Genomic DNA, 22940 nt, shown 5'->3' on the forward strand with positions numbered 1-22940 from the left:
GACAACGCGTGAGCACACGAAGATCATTGGCATCATACAATCGCTTGGCATTCCAATATGATCCCACTGCGAACTACAGTGATGATGAAAATTTAGATATTGGACCAATGATTCATTGATTTTGGCCACTATTCGATCAATATGTGACATAGCTTTGGCGTTAGCATCATCTGGAATTGCGGCGACTCTTCTAGATGGCGGTCGTACTGCACATTCTGCGCTTAAGTTGCCACTCAATTTAAACACAATTGATACTCCAACATGCAATATTTCCCGATCCAGTGCAATGGGAAAATTGTTGATGCAATGCAAGCTCATTGTTTGGGATGAGTGCACAATGGCACATAAGAAATCACTTGAAGCACTTAACTTCACACTGAAGGATCTTCGGCGAAATAACAACATCTTTGGCGGCTTGATGATATTGTTGGCAGGCGATTTCAGGCAGACGTTGCCAGTAATTCCCCGTGGAACGCCTGCAGATGAATTGAATGCTTGCCTGAAGGCATCACCTTTATGGAATAACGTAAAAACATTATCGCTAACCACTAATATGAGAGTTCAACTTCAAAATGATCAAAGTGCTGCACAATTTTCGAAACAATTGTTAGATGTTGGAAATGGAAAAGTCCCAGTTGATGCGACATCTGGATTAATTACTCTTACCAACGACTTTTGCCGATTTGTAGACTCTCTATTAGCTCTTATTGAAAATGTTTTCCCAAACATTAGTGAGAATTATCAGAATTATGCTTGGTTAAGTCAACGAGCAATTCTTGCCGCAAAGAATAATGATGTACACGCACTGAATTTCACCATTCAATCAAAAATTTCTGGCGATTTGGTGACATACAAATCCGTTGATTCCATAACAAATCCCGATGATGTAGTAAATTATCCAACGGAGTTTTTTAACTCTCTGGAGTTACCAGGATTTCCACCACATAACTTGCTACTCAAAGTTGGTACAGTTATTATGATATTGCGTAATTTGAATCCACCGCGACTTTGCAACGGTACTCGACTTTCGGTAGAAAGACTTATGCCGAATTTGATTGAGGCAACCATTATTAACGGAAAGTACGCAGGTGAAAATGTATGTATTCCTCGAATACCAATGATTCCGACTGATCTTCCGTTTGACTTCAAACGATTGCAATTTCCAGTTCGCCTTGCGTTCGCAATGACAATTAACAAGTCGCAAGGCCAATCGCTTAGTGTTTGCGGAATAAATTTAGAAAATCATTGTTTTTCACATGGGCAGTTATACGTTGCGTGTTCACGAGTTGGGAAACCATCCGCTTTGTTTGTGTTAACGTCAGACCAAAAAACAAAAAATGTGGTTTACCAAAGAGCACTTCAATGAAACGGATAATTTGCGGACACGTATAACGCTTCGATTCAGTATTTACTTTGGATTCACTTTCATTTACTTAGAGAAGTTCAACTAAATAACACTTCATTTTTGTAATCGAAATGAATTCATTACTGTTGTGAAATGAAATAAAAATTTTCCTTTTCAAATATAAAACAAAAAAAAATTTTTTCTTCATCTTTTAATCACCAAACGAAATGTTACATAAAACGAAGCCATTTGGTGGCGAAACGGAGTTCGCCGGGTTTGCTAGTTTGATATAGAAATTCGGGAAATATTCCAAAAATCAACAAAAAATCGTCATTGATGATCATGATTGACTTTATAAATTTCCAACCTTGATTCGATTCTCAGCCAGTGATAAGAGAAACTAAAGCTAAAAATTAATTTTAAATTCAGAGTCAATGTCGCCATCATCGTAGAAGTCAGCGTCTTCATCAAGATTACTGTAAGAATTCGAAATCGTTTATGACGAAGCTTCTTCATCCTCTTCAAGTTTACTTTTTAAACGTCCATTATTTTTACAAACTACGGAGGATCTACCTGATTTCGTCTTAAATTTATTATCACTTGTCATGTTAAGTATACTTCCATTGTCTTCAATCTTCCAAAAATCATCCACGTCCTTCAATGTAAGTTCCTTATCGAGATGAGAATAGCTATGAATATGATCGCGTTCAAGACAAGGAAAAATGCTAAAGTAAGGCAGAATACTCTTCTTTAGAAAAATAGCTCTATCGTTGTCCTCCAGCTTGTAAGCAGGCTTGGCGTCACAATTTTTATGATGTCTTTTTAAGCTCTCTCTTTGCGTAACGATTTACTGCATCGATCATAACTTATCATTTTGCGTAGCGGATTTTTAACTGAGTAATTCTTCTCCTTTTGACTACCATTCTTTCTCAAGATAAATTCCTTGCTGCCGAACTTACACGCGTCTTTTCGATACAGCTGCAGGCATCGAACAAGTATCCATATTAGTTACTGAGACTAATATCAGAGATTTACTGAGAGTTTTAAACTGGAACAATAAATTATTAAATATATATATAAATATATATCTTTAATATTTCGATAGTGAGGGTTAGTTTATCTCATGTGAGATACTTGTTGCAATAAGTTCCTATTCCACTTAAAAGATAGCATCACATGTTGTGTTGAGGGAAAGATCTTTTTTTACCCTGGATGTGGGATGCTCACTCACGTTCGCAAGAGAAGGAAGGCTTCGCTAGACACCAAGGAGAAGGGAGTTCGTCTTGCATGATAGTGCTTCTCAGCTGTCTCAAAGCATATTATTCGAAAGAGTAATGCTTTTTTTTGTTTGAATTCCACCTGATTTAAATGTTGAAAGTGCTGATTTAGTTAAAGGAATTCAGCAATTTATACGAAACTCTGAATAAAATTACATGCCTCATTAATTAAAAGTTTTTTATGCAGTAATTTATTCCTCAGAAATAACCAGAAGCACTTGTAGAACATCAGCAGAAAGCATACGGAGAAAACATATGCATGTATTTATGAATCAATATCAGCAAATTACAGAAAAGAAATTTAAAAAATTTAAATAAAAAATTTAAGTTAAAATATAAAAAAATTAATAACACTAAAATTAAAAAAATTTAAAGAATAATAAAAAAAATAAAGTAAAAATTACAAAAAAAAAAACATACCTAGCTTGTCCTAAAACTATATCCTTGCTCAACTAAGGAAAAGTTATCAAGCTGGCAGAATATGTATTTTTTTCATTGTAAATCTGAAATGGCGTACGTCCAAAGATTTATATAGTAACATGGAGACCGCGATGTTATGTTAATGGAAAATAAAAACTTTGTAATAACGTAAGTCTGTTGTGTTTGCAAATTTTTTTCCCGCTGTGACTTCACAGCTGTGTTGACAGTAATTTGTTATACAAGCAGGGTAGCTAGCCAACCAGCTCGCATGCTTGCCTGTGGTTGGGCGTGGTCCATTAACGTTACAACGCCTAATCGAATTAGTAACGGTGCCTCGCCATACGCTCACCCCACTCCCCCACGCCTCTGGAAGGTTCGGCATGTTCCCAGAGCCACGGCGTAACTAGGACGCCATTGTTCCGGGGGCTTCGGGTGATGACGCGACACTTCAGCGGGACTGTGCTGTGTGCGACGGATGAGTAAGAGGTGCGAGACAGCGTGTCGGGACTGAGGTGTGCGGTAAGAGACCAGCAGTAAGAGACGAGCCCCTGTCAAGTCGAGCTCTAGTGGGGAGAGTCAACTGTGGACTCAATGAAAGTGACTAATTTGTGAACAGACATTTATAGTGTTGTTATTGAATTATAAGTGTAAATAGTAGTAATAATTAAAAAATATTAATTAATTGTGCTATCCTTTTTGAACTTCTTTCTTCTCACGAAACAGGACATTCTCTGTTCATGAGGCGTTCAATGAATGTTACATTTCTTTACTCATTTCCTGTATTTGGTCATATTTTGGATGTTCAGCTTAGCTTAGAATTCCATATTAATAACATTAGTAGGCTAAACAGAATAGTTTGATGAATGGGTATGTAAAATAATATAATTAGTATATATCCTTCTTTTACATACTAGAAACATTTATTTTAAAGAAAGTTACCATAAAAATTTTTTTAAAACTACTGAAATGTGTGTTTTGCGATTATATCTTACAAATATTAAAAAAAACACTTGCACGTATATTCGTCATAATTTTGTGAAAACTGAAAGAAATGTAGATAAAACTTTTTGCTATTATGAATTTAGTACCGTACACTTTTTTGTTTGTTTTTGTATTCCCATGTAATGTCACGGTATGTAAAGGTAATTATATTGATATGTTTATGTTGACACTATGTTTTTCTTTGTAAATTAGTATATTTCATACGCAATACTAAGTTTTTATGGAACGTACATGAACATTTTATTCTGTAAATTTCTATTAGCTATATTAAGGCACAAAAAAAGTATTATCTTTATATAAATCAAAATAGAGAATTTGTCTGTCTCTCTGTCTGTCCATATACAGTTTGTGTAGCGAGAAGATGGTGGAGCCTACAGCCATGAAATTTGGTTGGTGAATTCTCCATGCCTCATTCTCTTTCTGTAATTCAGTAATTTTGTAATCATACTGCCAATCATTGTTGATTAATTCAATTCGAATTTTAAGTCACTTGAAAACTTCTAAATCCAAGATGGCGTTTTTGATTTACAATTTTTTCCTTGTTTATCTTAGCTGTAACAATTATGATTTAGTTCATGATTGATTTTCAAAATTCGTGTAAGTTTGTTTTGTCCGTGGCGTGGCAGTGGCATACCTATGAAGAGGGGCGTGTATGATGTATAAGGTATAATGTATAACGATGAGTGCGAGATGTTCTGACTTAGAACTGCCGTAGCAAAGCGCGGATGCATCAACTAGTAAATAAATAAAAAATATTTTTTTTTTCATTTACATGACGTATCAGTTTTCATTTTTGCTTGTATCAGGATATTTCTGAGGTTAACTGACTGAACAGTAGGTACATGCAACATTTTGTTTTAACTTAAAATTCCGAAGCAAGAGAGAGCCACAGGAACAGCCCCTAAATAACAGTAATGACGAGAGAATAAAGGCCCGACAACACGGCGTGTGGGACCGACGCCCGAGTGCTTGGGGAACTCCCGCACGAACAGGCGCCCGCGGGGAACAGCCCCCATGCAGGGGAGGAGTTTAGTATTCCCTCGGCTGTGTGGACCGAGCCTCGACGCCGGGCGTCTTTGAGCTCCCCCCCCCTCCTACACCGCCGCCAAAGAGCGCGCATTCCGGCCGCTCGTGGGAGACTTCAGCGCTACAGTAGGACACGAGCACATGAGCGGGCGCCCGCGTGACGGCTCAGGAGGATGTCCGCACACCGCAGGGAGGCAGCGAGTCCTCACGCGCCAGGAACACGATGGCACGGCATCCGTAGCATTAGTGAGATGTTCCTTACAACCACAGCGCTTCTGCCCCCAGGGCCGTATTCACTCGCAGGCTATCTGGGCGATGTGGATCTTCTTATATTATTAATATACACTCGACATAGTGTCCAGGGGTTTTGTGTGGATTAATTGCGCCGAACTATACTCTTCTGTGGAAAGCTGATATGTTTATGAGTTGTGTCAGCATTTAGAAATTTTCGATTATTTTCATTGGTTTTGGTGTCACTTAATTCCTTAACTTCTAAATACTGTTTGGTTAAATTGTGTAGTTTAATAATAAATTAATTTTTCAAAATAGAAAATTGATCAAAAATATGAGTTTTGTAGGTCCATTAAAATAAACTACCCAACCAGACCTAGGCAAGAGGCACCCACTGTTTCACAGGAAGGGGATACTCCTTCCCCTAAGAGAGGGCCCGCACCACAGACTCAGCCTAAGGGCCCACAGGCAGTAAGTCCGGTTCTGTCTGCCCTTGCTTAGGATGAAGAGCGCAGATAGTTCCCATCCGCAAGGGTTAATTTGGGGATTCATTCATTTCTCTCCATCTGAATTCCCATCGGTCCACAACCACAGGTCACATTTGCTTTGCGGGTTGCACATGATTAGCTAACCACTTCTTCTCTTGGTTCGTAACTGGCCCGTGCTTATCGAAGTCGTGTCAGATCACTGCAGTCCAATCACCCACGTGAAGTCTTCAAGTCTACTTTGCTACCCAGTGAACCCGCGGGATTATCCTGGAAATAGGAACTCCACACAAAATGTTAATATAGTCACATAAATTAGTCCTGTAATCATCGGATGATATAATCAAGCTGAAGATAAAATTTTAGATACGAATTAATAACATATTGAAACTTCGCTCTAAAGTTTTCCAAATTGTTAACTCCAAAGGAGGTAAAAATATGGCAGGTTCCTTAACGGTACTTTTTTACTATCGGCACATGAATCGCAACCATTCATTGAGGAAGCAAACGCGACCTGAATGGCCTGGCTGAATCTTTCAGATGTCACCAATTAGAAGGAAGAAACAGCTTGTTCGGGCATAAGTAGTTGCATACCAGGAGCACAAGTAAAAAATTCTTGTAAAAATTTAAAAAATAATAATATATCACACAGTGAATAATGAGCGTTTAGATTATTTTGCACGAGTAAAAGCATACCTGCCAATATTAATCATGTATCATATCAATTATTTTGTAAAATTTTTAAAAATATTCAACGGCCAAATTCTGAAGGCTCGCTGAAGGACCTTTCAGAAAATGTGAGACCGTATTTCTAAGTCTCCACCTGCCGGCTCGCGATTAGTGAAGGCGTTTTGAAAAAAATAACTGAAGATCTGTAAAAAAAAGTTATGTATAATATTCCATAGCTCATTCAAGAGATTATATTTTTTGAATACGATGTTTGTTTCAGTTTTCTTTAGTTTTTTAATTTAGTATTTTTTTGCCATTTGTTGAATATTTATTCCGAAAATATTGTCAACATTGAATGGTTACCTTCCAAAATCAATTGTTCTGGTTACAACATATTTTGTTTATTTCAAATATTTTTCTTTTATTTTATTCTATAATTTAATTTGCGTTCAATGTATTACAATTCAAATAAGTATTTTTTTAAACAGTTTGGAAAAACTATATTTTGTAACGTTAAATAGTTTCTTGTTACTATATTGTGAATACATATTCGGGTGCTTTGTAAAAAATAAATGTGTAAATAACATACCAGTTAATATAATTGAACTGAACTTTATTATTAACGGCAGTGTGTCTTGTGAAAATCATATAACAAACAAATTCATTTAACAATTTTATAATATACTAACTATGTGTATGGTATAATAACTAGTAATAACCAAGTACAACACAAAATTATATAAGATGAATGAATTTGATAGTTGCGGACAGTAACTCACATAAAGTACCAAACCAAAAATTAGTTCAAAACAAACGTTAACCAGTTATATTGTCACGCCGTAAAATTTTACGTGTAGGGTTTTTTGAACTTGGCTTTGCACATGTAGTGCTTTGTGAGCCCGCGTGAGTTCCTGACACTTGTTTGCGACACTCGGGCATTGACTTTTGTTTTCCTGGCGCGGTAGATTGCTAGCGCTCTCTGTTTTTCTGGGACGGTGGCGTGATTCGCCGCCCGAGAGCCTGGCCAGCTGCGCGGGCGGTTGCGTCATCATGTCCTGGAATCTCCGGGAGTGTTGGCCGCCCTGGTTGGTTTCGCTGCGTTGCTGTCCGTGCGCGTGACGCGCTGGTGTTTGTGTCGCCACCAGGTGGCAGAAGTGCGAGTCTGGCATGACCGGTGGAGGGGGGGATAGCGTCGGTTGGCGGAATGGCGGTTGTGTTTGTGAAATCGCGGCCGGGATTTTTGTTTTCGCGTGGAGTGTTCTCGACGTGATGACGATGTGAAGTGAATTTAATAAAGGGGGCCACCCTGGGTGCGGGCGGGGTGGTTCTTCTCGGAGAGGTGTTGGAGGTCTTTCGGAGCCCCGGCCTGGCGGGTAGCTGCGTGCTGCCGTTCGAAGGTGTTGTAAGTAATGGCGAACTCGTAATTTTCCTTCACCTCTTGTAACATCTGTGGGCGTATTTTAAACTTGTGTTAGGATGACTTAACGTTTTAATTCTTTCCAGGAGTGCAGGCGGTTTGAAGTATCCAGTAATGTAAAATTTCTTTCGTTAATTTTAGCTTAAGGATGGGTCGAGGTGTGCGTTAAGAATAATCATGTTATTTTAAAAAAAAGTAATAATCGTTCTAAAAAGAGCATAAATTATTGTTTCTTTATTTCAAAGGAGGATTTAATATTTTTTTTTGTTTGTTACCAGAATATTTTGACATTATTGACTTTATTTATTTATTTAATTAGTTAATTATTTACCTTTGTGTTGGTCATAGTTTACCAGAAATAAAACTTGAAACGATGTGGGATAAATAATACTTTTTTTTTCTTTCAGTCAACACCCTACACCCCCTGTCCTAAGGAGGTTAGACAATCCCTGTACCAGCTCTACTGCTACCACCCCCCCCCCCCCTAATGTTTATTTTGAAATCCTAAGATGTTATCTTATTATTTTTATTTTGAGTGACATTTGTGTAGATCTTGACGGAGCCCGAGGGACCTTGCGACAAATAGTGTTAGGCTAGGGTATGTCTAATTGTAGGGTGTGTGTTATTTTTTTAAATTTGTTTGGTGTAATGGTGATGTTTGGTTTTAACCATATCTGTTTCAGGGGTCACGAGGTACAGCCAGGTTATTTATAAATGTTTTAAGCATGAGTGATTATTATTAATTTTTTTTTTAAATTTGGTTTTAGTAATGGCCTATTTTGTAATGGTAATCATTTTCTTTTTTTTCAGCCAGTGTTTGAGATAAGTGTTTATGTTTATCAGCAAGGAACAACATATTCGGGAGTTTTAATTTGCATACCTTCCATTTTCAGGTTTTAATTAGAGGAGTGGAGACAGAAAGCCTACTTACATGTACTCTGAATAAGTGTAGAAATGAAATGGTCTTGTTATAGAGTTAAGTATTTTAATTAAGTTAAGTAATTTTTTTTTTTTACAAATTGCACTTTAGTATTTCATTTGATTTTTTTTTATGTTTGGGCATGTCTTATCAATACACTCTTAGCCTATGTACTGACCACAAGACAGGGATACCTGATATTTGTGGAAATAGTAGTTCAGATGAGGAGCCCCTGGTAAAGATACAAGAAAAATTGCATTTGTTAAACTCAGCACCTAGAGGAGACCACCACGACACAATGGAGGCAGGAAAATTTTTTGTGGAACAGAGCTATTTTTGGGGGAGACAAATAGAAGATGTCGATGAGTTTATAAAACAGTTTAGGAGAGCAGCCAAGGTCGATGGCTGGAATGACCAAAATTGTATTGCGTATTTACCCACATTTCTCAGGGGACCAGCTAGCCGCTGGTATGACAGTTATGAGTCAACATTGGAAAATTTGAAAACTTTTGATGAATTAGCCACTGCTTTAAAGGCTGCTTTTGTTCGTGTAGGTCAGGTAGAAGACCTGGAAATAAGACTTCAATCAAGAGTACAGGGTGGGGAGGAACCATTTGAATCTTTTATTTACGACGTTCTTCACCTTTGTAATCGGCTTGACCCCAAAATGCCAGAAGCCAATAAAGTGAGATATTTATTAAGAGGCTTACGACCGGATATTGTGGAGAAAGTTATGTTGTTTCCTAACAACACAGTAGACCAGTTGCTAGGAAATTTAAGAAACATTGAGGCAGGCCTATACTATGCGAAGAGTCATGATAGGTTAAAGGGAAGTGGGGCTGTAAAACCAGAACAAGTTCCTGTTCGAAATATCAGGGAGGCAGACACAATGGATTCAAAAATAGAAAGTAGACTAATGGAGTTGGGGAAACAGTTAAAGCAACTGCGTGAAGAAATGGAAATTTTAAGAGTTCAGCCCATACACTTACAAAACTTCAGACCTAGTGGAGAAAATAGAAACAAGTTTAATAAACACTTCCAACAACCTAACCAACAGAAACACAACAGTACACCTAGAGACACAACCCAAGAGCCCGGTTCTAGAACCTTTGCTAGACCCCAGAGGACCTTTGATGGGAGACCCATCTGTTTTAAATGCAACAAGCCGGGACACATTCAGTGGAACTGTCGCTCACAGCCAAATATGCAGAAAACAGGGAAACTAGGCAGGAAAAGTTATGCACAGACTAGGAATGCATTCTGTAAAAACACAATGTCCCTTTTTAAGTGCGATGGGGTGTTCAGTCTAAAAACTAAGATTTTTGGGACAGAGATCCCCGTTTTTATAGATAGCGGCGCTGCTGTATCTTTAGTGGATAGTAAGTTAATTCCTAAACGTTTTTGGAAACCAGCAGAACACAGAGTTGTAGCAGGGGTGTCTGCACAAACCCACCACTTGAATCACATGGTTATGCTGGGTTTTAAATTAGGCCAATTTTTTTATCATCACCCAGTAGGACTGGTAGAGACACCAATCCGTGGTCTTATTTTAGGATGTGATTTTCTTACTAAGTTTGAGGCAGTAATTTCATGTAAGGGAAACAGAAATACTTTATTTACAATAAACCATCCCACTGCAAGCATTCCAGTACAAGGAGCAGAGGTGAGGGAGGCTAAGGATAGACACAGAAAACATGATAAGATTAATGCACCCCCTGGTGATAACCAAGTTCAGAAGTCAGGAACCCAAGATGATCCTCCTAAAGTAAACAAAATTGAATCAGAACCTACTTTGAGGTTAGGTTGTGTCAGGATAAAAGAGCATTCACACAACGAGGCTAGGATGCATCAACGAATTCCAGTGTGTTTTGCAGGTAATGATTTAGCAGAGGAAGTCGGTAGTAGAACCCTTAGGGGCAAAGAGAAAACATTAAAATTACCAGTTTTTGTTGTGAAAGATGCTGATTTGACTAAGAAGCAACAGTCTGACCCCAGGTTAATGCCTTCAGGACCTAAGACAAAATTACGTAGATGGACCAAAAATGTTTCTTTGCTTAATGATGTGTTTTGCTATAACAATCCCAAGCCAGATGGTGTAGACCAACGCAGGTACGACAAACGAAGACGAGCGGTGAGTTATAAGGTGGGGCAGGAAGTGTTAGTGTTTACTCCGATCCGGAAAAAGGGGCTTTCGGAGAAGTGGTTGCATCGCTGGTTTGGTCCTTTTGTTGTTGAGAAAAAAATATCTGATAATCTGTATCGGTTAAAAAAAGTGTCAACGTGGTAAAGTTAACTATGAGGTAGCTAATGTGGAAAGAATGAAACCATTCTTTGCTGCCTGAGTTTATTTATTTATTTATTTATTTCATTTTTTTTTTATGGTGATGTCAATTGTGAGCACTGTTTGTATTGTGTCTAGATTCTTTGTAAGGCCATCAAGTATTTGTTTTTGGTGTTCGTTTGTTGTGTATTGTAACCTGTGATACATTTCATTTCGGTCCTGGGTAATTTTGTTTAATAGTGACTTGTCAATTTAAGATTTGTTTTTTTTTAAGGCGCTCGTAAGAGTGTTTCAGGTACCCTCAAAGCCACTCGGGCCCTCATAATGAAGACAATTTGCTGGTGGCTACTGATGGGTATGCTGGTGCTGTCTCGAGGGGATGACGCGCCTCATTCGCCGTTCCAACCTGAGACAGTGGGGGTCATCGCTGGTGCCCATTTCGAACCTCTACCAAAGGTGATGTTGTATACCTCATCGGTACCTTTAAATTTTAAGGTCCCCTGGCCATTACAATTATCAGAAATTCATGAAGGTATAACACTTTTGAGTTCTTGCCCCCCTAACGCATCCTCTGACTGGTGTTCAGTTTTCCGGTAATTAAAACAGGTTATGTTTTATTCTGATATGCTGTTCAATAAACTAAATGATGCAGCTGGTGAGAATTTGGAGTATGATAGTGTGGTTAATAGAGAAAAGCGAGGCTTATCTTTTATTGGCGATTTTGTAAGATGGTGTTGTGATGTGGCAGTGACCAGTCAAGTAGAAAGTTTATTTCTAAATCAGCAACAGATTTCTCTGCATATTGATCAGATGGAAGCACAAATCATAGATGACCATGTGGCGCTTGCCAATTTGAGTAATTCTATTAGTGTTGTTAATGAAGCCATGACGAGTGTTTTGAAAAGAGTTCAAACGAAATTCACTAACCTTACAGATTACCTGAGAACTTTTAGAGAAGCAATGACAGTTCGTTTTTCCGGAATGGTAAAAGAAATAGGTCACTCTTTTCAAATACAATTATTATTAGCGGCTCAGTTAGCTAAGCAAGCTCACACTCTAACTCGTATTGAAGTTTTGGATCAATGCCGCTCACATAAGATTCCTTCTGTTTTGATTACGCCGGCACTTTTACAGGAAAAATTGCAGGATTTAGAAGCTATCCTTGTTAAAGATGGTTATAAATTAGCAATTAGTAGTACCCAAGTTCAGGCTTATTTCCATTTGCCTATTTGTAGATGTAATGCATTTAAAGAAAGTCTGTATGTGTCAGTTAAAATCCCTATTGTACGCTATAGCTCTAATTGGAAGTTGTTTCAGTTTGTTGGTATACCTTTTCATTGGAAGAATAATACATGTCACCTAGAACATGAACCAAACTTTTTAGCGGTGGATGGTAACCACCTAGTGACGATCCAAGGACGTAATTTGTTGGACTGCCGGCCTTTGGAGGAGAATTTGTGTTTTGTGCCTAGATTTTCAGGAGACACCATGGGAAGTGCATTGTGCCCCAAAGCTTTGTTTCAGGGGGTTACAATCGAAAGACTTGCAGAACTTTGTACTTTTCAATGCCGTTCTGGAACTCACCTCATGATCACGCAGGCTGGGCCGGAACGCTATTTTTTGACTCACCTTAGGGGCAAGGTGGAGTTACAGTGTGCCAAGAATCCTAACCAAACTTTGTTTATAGATGATGAAGAACGACCAGGTGCTGTGGACATAGAAGTTCCGTGTGACTGTCGATTGTATCTGAATAGTGAATTGAAAATTAATGAATTGTACCCTTGTGACTATAGAGCTAAGTCAAAGTTTCAACTACTTCATGTGATCCCAGCAGCCTGGACTAGGTTAAAGAAATTAAAGATTTTTCCACGGACTGCTTCCAGCCACAAAGTTTTCCCCTCATTGGAGGATTGTTTAGATGAGGACTGGCCCTCTGCCATTCCTCATTTGAATTTCACGGTTTCTCGGTTCACTAGATTGGACCCCATTTCTTTGAATAAACCGGTTGAAGAATTGAGTTTCATGGTAAGACATGTTCAGAGTATTGCATTATTTGTGATAGGGGGTACCCTATTTTTGATTATTATTAGAAATCCATACCTTGTGGGTATTGGAACGTTTCCACATGTAGCTGCACTGGATGAGACCACTATGTTAAATGCTGAACTTACTGTTATGGTTTTTATATTGGGAATTGTAATTGGTATGTTGGCTTTTCTTATCTGGAAGTGTATTCAACTTAAACGAAGTGCACAGAAAAATTTGAAGATATCGTCCCCAGTCACGCCTGTTGAGGCATCCACGAGTGGTGAGGCTATGGACTTACGAGAACGATTACGTAATGAAAATGTAATAAAGGCCAAATTGTCCAGTAACACTGGTGATGAATTTCTTGTAAACATCACACTTATCGAACCATGAGGTAAATTTTCTTTGATTGATGGACTCATCCTAATTGTTTACTATTATCGCAGTTTGTAATTATTTCAAAATGGTATTTGTTGTTTAATGAAGAATTAGCTATGTTTTTAAAACAAAGTAAGTTACGACTAATTATTTGGGCACATTGGTGTATTGATTATAAAGATTTAGATTTTGTTTGTTAACCAGAGATGATCCTAGGTGTCTGTTATTTTGATAGGTTATACTGGATTGGAGGTTAAGCCAAGAAAGAGTTCCTTATCTCCTTTTCCACCCTTCCATACTCCTTCCAGTGTCATGTACTGTGCGTTTGAACCAGATTTCCATGGACTCGGAGAGCCAGGACAACTTTAAACTCGACATGTGGTGCTAGTATAGAAGATAAACTGTTATAGCATCAATCATCGTGTCCATCCTCATTACCGAGGATCTGGGACTATACAGCCTGTACCTGGTGGTGGGAAAAAGTAACTGTTATCCCATCCAGGAATTGTTGTGGGCTGTGTGTGACTCCTGTGGAAGTGCATTCGTCGGATGACCCCAGTTGATTGCGACATGTATGTGTGGACTCTCAGTTTCTAGAAGAGAAGAGACGAGACTTCTTGGTCGCAGTGGGGTTCGCCGCTATCATGGCATTGCTACGTTGAGAAGCCAGTGCTACATTTCTGTACTAGTGATTTTGGTGAACGTTCTATCCCGCAGCGGGTTGCCGCCATTACGACTCTGTGAAGATTTTGGACTTCAACTAACCTTTGAAGCTTTTGAACTACCTTCTGGTTCCTACCTAGAAGCATATCCTTGTTTGCCCTCGGTCCTCTTAAAAGGGGAAGGATAATTTGTTGCAAATTTCTTGTTTTGCTCGGGTTAACCTTTATTTGTAGGTTATAAGTTTTGTATCCTAATTATTGAATCTGCGGGGTAAACAGGCACCTGGGTTCATTAATGGTTAGGCGTTTTTAGATTCCCATACCTACCTTGTTTGAGATTTGCCTATGTTAGACACTGTTGTTAAATGACATTAATGAAAGGTTAAATTTATGATTTTGTCATTTTCTATTGTTGAAGTATGTTGCTACCCCTATGTAAGTTTGTGTTTTTGAATCACCTAAGATTATTTTTGTTGTTATTGTTTATTTTGTTGATGAATCTGATGCTGGGTATGAAAGTTTCACAGTATTGACGGATGGCACTGCTGGCAACATGCAGCAGAGATGGCTGGAGCTGAGGGGTGCTACTCCAAAAGGTGGAGCCCTGGACTTGGGGACGAGCTGCAGATCGTCCACCGGGATCATGGCTCCCGCTGCCCCTTCGAGCTGTTCTGTCACCATGCTTCGCCTCTCTCGGCTGTAGGCCAGTCAAGTTAGGCTTAAATGTGCTTGTACACAGTTTAAGTGAAAACCTCAAGATTACTTTATTTAGCTCAATACAACTATGTATACTCATAATTGGAGATATGAAATTGTAATTTTATGATGTAAACAATCGGATAAATTTTTGGATACCTCGAACCCGTCTTTAAGTTTAGCTCAGTTTGTTATGTTATCGATTCTCCTCTGGCCGGTCTAGCTATGACTTTTAGGAATTGGCTCGTGCCTCTCAGGCTTCTTTTGTAATCTTAATAGTTAACATTGTAAAATTTTCTTTCAATCCTTTGTTTGTAAATTTAAAGTTGTGGTTCTTGGCTTGTGAGGCACAAGCCCTCGTCGTCCGGAGTCATGTCACGCGGTAAAATTTTACGTGTAGGGTTTTTTGAACTTGGCTTTGCGCATGTAGTGCTTTGTGAGCCCGCGTGAGTTCCTGACACTTGTTTGCGACACTCGGGCATTGACTTTTGTTTTCCTGGCGCGGTAGATTGCTAACGCTCTCTGTTTTTCTGGGACGGTGGCGTGTTTCGCCGCCCGAGAGCCTGGCCAGCTGCGCGGACGGTTGCGTCATCATGTCCTGGAATCTCCGGGAGTGTTGGCCGCCCTGGTTGGTTTCGCTGCGTTGCTGTCCGTGCGCGTGACGCGCTGGTGTTTGTGTCGCCACCAGGTGGCAGAAGTGCGAGTCTGGCATGACGGTTGGAGGGGGGGATAGCGTCGGTTGGCGGAATGGCGGTTGTGTTTGTGAAATCGCGGCCGGGATTTTTGTTTTCGCGTGGAGTGTTTTCGACGTGATGACGATGTGAAGTGAATTTAATAAAGGGGGCCACCCTGGGTGCGGGCGGGGTGGTTCTTCTCGGAGAGGTGTTGGAGGTCTGTCGGAGCCCCGGCCTGGCGGGTAGCTGCGTGCTGCCGTTCGAAGGTGTTGTAAGTAATGGCGAACTCGTAATTTTCCTTCACCTCTTGTAACATCTGTGGGCGTATTTTAAACTTGTGTTAGGATGACTTAACGTTTTAATTCTTTCCAGGAGTGCAGGCAGTTTGAAGTATCCAGTAATGTAAAATTTCTTTCGTTAATTTTAGCTTAAGGATGGGTCGAGGTGTGCGTTAAGAATAATCATGTTATTTAAAAAAAAAGTAATACTCGTTCTTAAAAGAGCATAAATTATTGTTTCTTTATTTCAAAGGAGGATTTAATAATTTTGTTTGTTTGTTACCAGAGTATTTTGACATTATTGACTTTATTTATTTATTTAATTAGTTAATTATTTAACTTTGTGTTGGTCATAGTTTACCAGAAATAAAACCTGAAACGATGTGGGATAAATAATACTTTTTTTTTCTTTCAGTCAACACCCTACACCCCCTGTCCTAAGGAGGTTAGACAATCCCTGTACCAGCTCTACTGCTACCACCCCCCCCCCCCCCCCTAATGTTTATTTTGAAATCCTAAGATGTTATCTTATTATTTTTATTTTGAGTGACATTTGTGTAGATCTTGACGGAGCCCGAGGGACCTTGCGACAATATTTCAAAAATTATATTATTGAATGAACCAGAATCATTTATATTTATAAACAGTATTTTAGGGACATAAAAAAAATCTATCTTTGCCAGAACTAGTTTCTCTCAGCTTTATTAGCTACAATCACTGGGTATACTAAGGGGACAAAGTTAAAGTGAAATTATAATAACATTTAATCACAATAAGAGATAAAATTGGCAACGGTCAAATTCATAGACATAAAAAGACGTTTTGGTCCGGGAGGCACTCGGGAATCTGATTGGCTGCAACTGGTGAAGCCTCGACGATCTTCCTTTTGTCTTGAATCAGGAACCGTTTGAAGCTGGACCTTCTTCTTAAATAATTTCAAAATCTGGTGGACGAACAATATGCGTAAAAAACCTATCTTGAAGTACCTAATATATTTTCAAGCGGCATGTGCAATCCACAAAATAATTGCAATATTAATGAAACACGTCTGCTCTTCAGCTTGGATGGTTTTGAACTAAATTTTCATATTCGAATATTATGCTGGTGACGTAACTAATTATGGTTCTTTTGTACTAAATAAAACATTAAGTGGAATTGCTTTGAAGTGAAAATTAATAAGCCAATAGTGATCGACGTTACAAATTTGTACATGCGTAACTGATAGCATTTAACAAAATGAAATTTGGTACAAACTCTTTCATTGGTGGTCGGAACTGTTTCCACAAAATCAATACCCAGAGATAAAAAATTTTAACAAATAAATAATTACAAATAGATTTTAAAAATTCATAGAGGACAAAATATTTTCACTTAAGAAAACATTGACATTAGACAATATGCATAGCATTTGCTATGGAGGATTATTTCCTTAATATAAAATAATTTTTTTTTCAAATAAGAATTATTAAACCTTTATTGCCCCTACAAAATGCAAAATTTTTATACTGTTATCTCTGTTATATTTGCAGAATTGCATGATTATTGGCCTTAATTTAAGTGCAGACCACAATCACGCCTGAGTTTTCTTAAAGCCCTTGCATGTTGGAGACACCTGTTATATCTCAAACATAGTTAATTGTCCACGAACGATAGAAGTTTTCTGAGAGATTACTTTATCAACGTTTTAAATTTGACAGTTGTACATTCTTCCGTCATTTATGGAAAAAAAATCTGGTAATGTTTGACCAGCATATTTCTTTGGAAAACAAAGTAATTGATTCGGTTTAATGAAAAATTTAATACGTCAAAAAAAAAGGATGTTTCGATCTTTAGATAATTTTTGTAATATCTCTCTGGCAGTGCCCGCTATCAGTCGTCTGTATTGTTGTCATTGTGTTGCCAACATTTTTGTCTAATTTCATATCTGGGTTCGCATGTGCCTCACTCTGTGATCTGTTTTCAATCATAGTTGGGTTTATCGGTGTGTTGTTCAAGGTGAAAACTAGACATTGGCAGCACAAATTTCAAAGGTCCATCATTGTTGAATGTTATGTAAAATTATTAAAATACATATTTAGAAAGGGAGACACTCCCTCTTGTAAATTTTAATGGTTCTATTATAATAGTGTAACAATTTATGTGAATAATTTTTTTTGTAAATGTAGGCAAAGTCAAATTATCCGCAAAGATGGGTAAGTTGAAGATCCATTGATTGTAAAATGACGAATGTGAATTTAATGCAGAAAAAAATTATCTCAGGAAAAATATATAATTAAGTAAGTAGTATAAGTTGGCTTTGAAAACTGAAAATAAATTTATTTAACTTGTTTCGTTGAATAGCCTACATATTTATTTGTGAATTTGTGAATTTTATTTCATGTTAGTGTAACAAATGTCTCGTCGTCAGTCCACTGGGTTCGAATGTGTTGTGATCTTGTTCTACGTAATTCCTTCCGTGGAATTATCAGTGCTGTCTATGCATTTAGCATTCAAATTCGGCTGATTTTTGCTTGGTTTTCTGTGTGTGTGTGTTTGTGTGTTCATATCTTGTTTGTAGGTATGTTATTAAGGAGAAACTCGCGAAGGACCAACTTGCTAACTCAATAGCTGTCTGAACTGAGTTGGAGTGGAAGTTACGATGAAATACGCATACTTCTAGAAAAAATTTCCACATAGAACACAAATACTAACCAGAAACAATTGAGGCGGTAGCTGCAATAAGGGCCTACATTCAAAAATTGTGTTTTGAGATATCGGCTGTCAAAGTTTTCATACATGTAGTGGAAAGCTGTAGTGAAGATTAAAACTATTCAACCCTATGTGTTTGATTAGTTATAACTTTTACTATGGAGATCTGACATTTGAAAGCCAGACAGTCAATTACTCTGATCTAGAACAAATAAAGAAGAGAACCATGTCAAAGGCCCTTTTGTTAGAGAACAAGAAAAAGACCAATTTTCAGTTCTCTGCATTAAAGGCTTTCATTTTTACATCGGTTATTTGATGCAATAAAACTTCAGAAACTTGAAATATCATGATAAGTAGGCCTATGAATAGAACAAAAATAATTTTAGAAACCAATACAATATTTGTTTATTAGGCAAAAATAAAAAACGAAAAAATCAATAAAAATCATTGCAACATTCTTATTCATTAGCCAAATCAAGTTCTTCATTTACATCTCCGTTCAAACTATCTGTTTCATTGCTATCATCTTGTAATACCGCATATGCTAGAAACTTTTCATAAAAAACTTTACTGTCCTCCTTCAAATAAATGAATAAGTCTTGCAAATCCTTCACTTTAGCTGCTTTCAGTGGAACTCTTTTGGCTGTTGTCAGCTGGATTTCTTCAGGGTGTGTCTTCATAAATCTGTACGGTGTACATACAAGATTTCCGTATGCTGGATATGCCACCATGGTTCCATCCCTTTTGTATTTTAGTTTAGAAAATTTTTGTAGCGTAAATTTGTTTCTTAATGATTGTGGGCTCTTAAGAAAATGAGATCTTAAAGCGTATTCCCAGTCGAGAATATCGATATTGATTTTGAGTTCAAATGGTGATGGTTCATTGCGGCATTCAACTATTTTGGAATAATACACATCAGGCACCTCTATTACTTCTTTTTTCTTCAATGATGACTTCAACACACCAAAGTTCCGGTCGCACTGACCAAAAGAATGACCTCTTACTGGGTAGACATGAGTGATGTCAACACCAAAAGTTCTGGCAGCCCAAGAAGAGAACATCATCATTGTTTTATTCTTGTTCTGACCGCCTGCTGCATCAGAAAGAAAAATGATCTCTTTCAAGTTGGTCATTTCATTGGCTTTCTTGCTGATGCAGTCAAAAATGAAAGATGCAACAGAGTTTGGACCCTTTTTTGCTGTTGATTCCAACATAGTATAGAAAAAAGAGGAATTGTCGTTGTGTACATGGGCATTAAAAACATACAGCCACAAAAGTCTTTTATAGAATTGCTTTGTTACTGTTAACTTGGGTAGTGGAAGATTCTGAGAGTAATCAAACTCAATTACCAAGCATGAAGAATCTGTTGATTTAGCCTTTTCAATGTACTCTTTTTTCAGCTCATAGAATCTCTCAGCCTTTTTTCGGTGAGCTTCATAAGGTCTTCGACATTCATCATTTGGGTTATTCTCTAATTTCACTGCACACTCTTCACAAAAGTCACAAGTGAAGAGTAGCCAGATGTTCTCTGCAAGAAGGGCCTTTGACATTGAACTATTAAAACAGCTGTAAAATCTTCCAAAGAGGTTGGAAATGAACAGAACTTGGTGAGTATACTAAAAACAACATGGAGATTCAGAAAATGCGTTCTCCGAAAAAAGGGCCTTCAGTCACAAAGGCCCTTATTGCAGCTAGTGCCTCAATTATAAATGAAGTTAACCTCAAATTAGGTAAACATTAAAACAAAAAGATTTGTTTTGTTCTTTTTGTTTACTCTATGACAATCACTGTAGACTAGCAATGGTGTAGTCCAAAATAATGTTTTCATTCATTAATTAAGAAAAAAACCTTCTTTGGAACACCTACTACATAATCACTTCACATACTGTTGAATCTGCGTGTGAATGTGTGAGTGAATAGTTTTAATTGAAAAACTTATTATTATCTTGTTTTGGCAACGCCTGAAATTTTAAAGATGTTTTACTTTCCAGCACATGTATGCTTAAATTTTAGTTACCTTTAAATTATCTTTCTGGTTAAATTTTGTAATGGTTATTTCTTTACTTCGGACATTTAGTTAAAGGTTGGTTAATCCAACTGTCTATCTTATAACCCATTCTGTAATCTATTGTGTGCAGGTTATACTTATGTTTGTAAATTTTAATTCTATTATGTAATAGCATAAAATCTGGTTCAGTGTAAGAAAAAGCGTAGACCACTAATGCCTTAACTTCGCCACCAATAAAGACGATAATAAATAAATTACATGACGATATCCGGGTATTGAGGTGAATAAAGTGGCCTCATTTGCCCAGGAAACAACGGTATCAACATCGAAAAAATTGTTCCAAAGCTGAATTTTTGCACAGTGGTATAAAATACTATGCTTAGTAACATAACGAAAGTTTACCGCTGTAGAGCTTGTGCGTATCACCAAAAACGTGCAGTTAAGTCCTAGATGACAGAGACATACAGCAGTCCATTAAAATGCTTCCCATTCACTCAATTTTTAATGTAGACTCTCCATGAAGTTACCAAAATAATCTTGGAAAGCTATTACACACATTTATTATCTTACCTACTGTAGGTAACTGCTCCCTGATGATGGCGACTGCAATGTCGACTGAAACGTCGGTGAATTATTCGCCAAGGACACGGTTACAACCCAGAAGCCAAGCTACTTTTTAACTCAAATATATTTCCTAGAATAAAATTAATATATTTGCAGGAATTTACAAACGAAATTAATTCCCTGACTTGTGAACTTGCCGTCAAGGTCGCGAGTAACGCATGTCGCGCACACTGCTGCGACAAAAGCACCGCCACATGACTTTACACTCCGGCGCTAGGCCGCTCTAGCGATACGACTATTGCGCTAGACTCTTTATAGTTATACCGCCTCAAATATTAAGGAAAGGGCAAAAAGTTTTACTGAAACGATTTTCACGTTGGGCCCTTCATTTGCATGTAAATAATAATTTTATTTCCAGAACTGATTATAAAAAAATCGTCAATAATTTTAATGTATTTTACTTCATCTTGAGTATTCAATTATGAAATGTAAATAATAATTTTTTTTCCAGAACTCATTTTAAGAAATCGTCAATAATTTTAATGATTTTTACTTCATCTTGAGTATTCAATTATGAAATGTAAATAATAATTTTATTTCCAGAACTGATTTAAAAAAAATCGTCAATAATTTGAATTATTTTTTCTTCATCTTGAGTATTCAATTATAAAATTATTTTTACGCAGTTTTGTAGAGAAACGTTTCTGTTTTATTTTAAATGCCTCATCGAAAGTCTACGCTATAAACTGCGTTTGTGGGAAACTTTTTAATGGATGGATGTCAGACGCTGTCATATACCTATGTCTTTGCTGCATTTATTCGGAGTGATGCACAAGGTGTAGGGCGGTAACCTTTTGGTATGTTATTAAGCATAGTGGACTATTAAGCATAGTGATGTAGGGTGGTAACCATTCGGTATGTTATTAAGCATAGTGGACTTCGGAGTACACACAAGATGTAGGGTGGTAACTTTTCGTATGTTATTAAGCATAGTGGACTTATTGTACAAAAATCCAGTTTTGGGCAAATTTTCTCGGAGTTTGGGCCTCTTCGGGTGTTTGTTTCCTGGTCTGCACCTGGAGCAGGGGGGGGGGGGGGGGCGTGTTAACTCCGTGTCCTGTCCCCGGGTGACGAGATGATGCCCGCCAGATCCCGCGACAAAGGGAGTCCGGGCCGGAGCCAGAGGGTGGTTCCACAGCCGCGCGAGGGGAGGATCAAACCCCCGCCGAGCGTCGCTTCATTCCTGTCGACGAACAAAAAAATAAACTTAACCTTTTTTGTGTGGTATGATTCCCCGACTCCAGAAAACATAGCCAAAAACACGCCTTTTCTCCCCTTCAAGAGACCCGTCAAGGGTGTGGGGGGAGTGGAGGAAATGACATTTCCAAATTGTGTGGCATTTTCACCTTTGTCTACTTCATTTTCGGTTCCTCTGAATACCTTTTTTTATGGTAAAAATAAAAGGTCGACTGAATATTTTTCTTCTGCTTGCGACTTCTAGACACATCCCGACAAAGAGTGTATAATTTTTGAGTTTCTCTGAAAATGCCACTAGATATCAAGGATGTAATCTACTGAAAAAGGGGATAATATATGTTTCGCAATAAAATACTGCTGCAAGTTAGTTTTATTTTTTTTTATTCTTTACCAAAAAAAATGTGAAATTTTTTTTATGGTACACAGGTTATCTGCTAACATTATCACTGTGTTTTTGGCAACCGACTAAAAAATCCACTTAATGACATAAATTTGTGTAAAATCAAGAAAGTAATTTGCATTTAATACTAGTTTTGTATGTAAATATAAATCCTATAAGCTGAAATGTAATAAGGTATCAATGTAACAATATATGCGATTCAAACGCCAAATTAGATACTTAAGTATTACACAGT

Source organism: Bacillus rossius, chromosome 12, assembly GCF_032445375.1.
Source record: "Bacillus rossius redtenbacheri isolate Brsri chromosome 12, Brsri_v3, whole genome shotgun sequence".
Taxonomy (NCBI): domain Eukaryota; kingdom Metazoa; phylum Arthropoda; class Insecta; order Phasmatodea; family Bacillidae; genus Bacillus; species Bacillus rossius.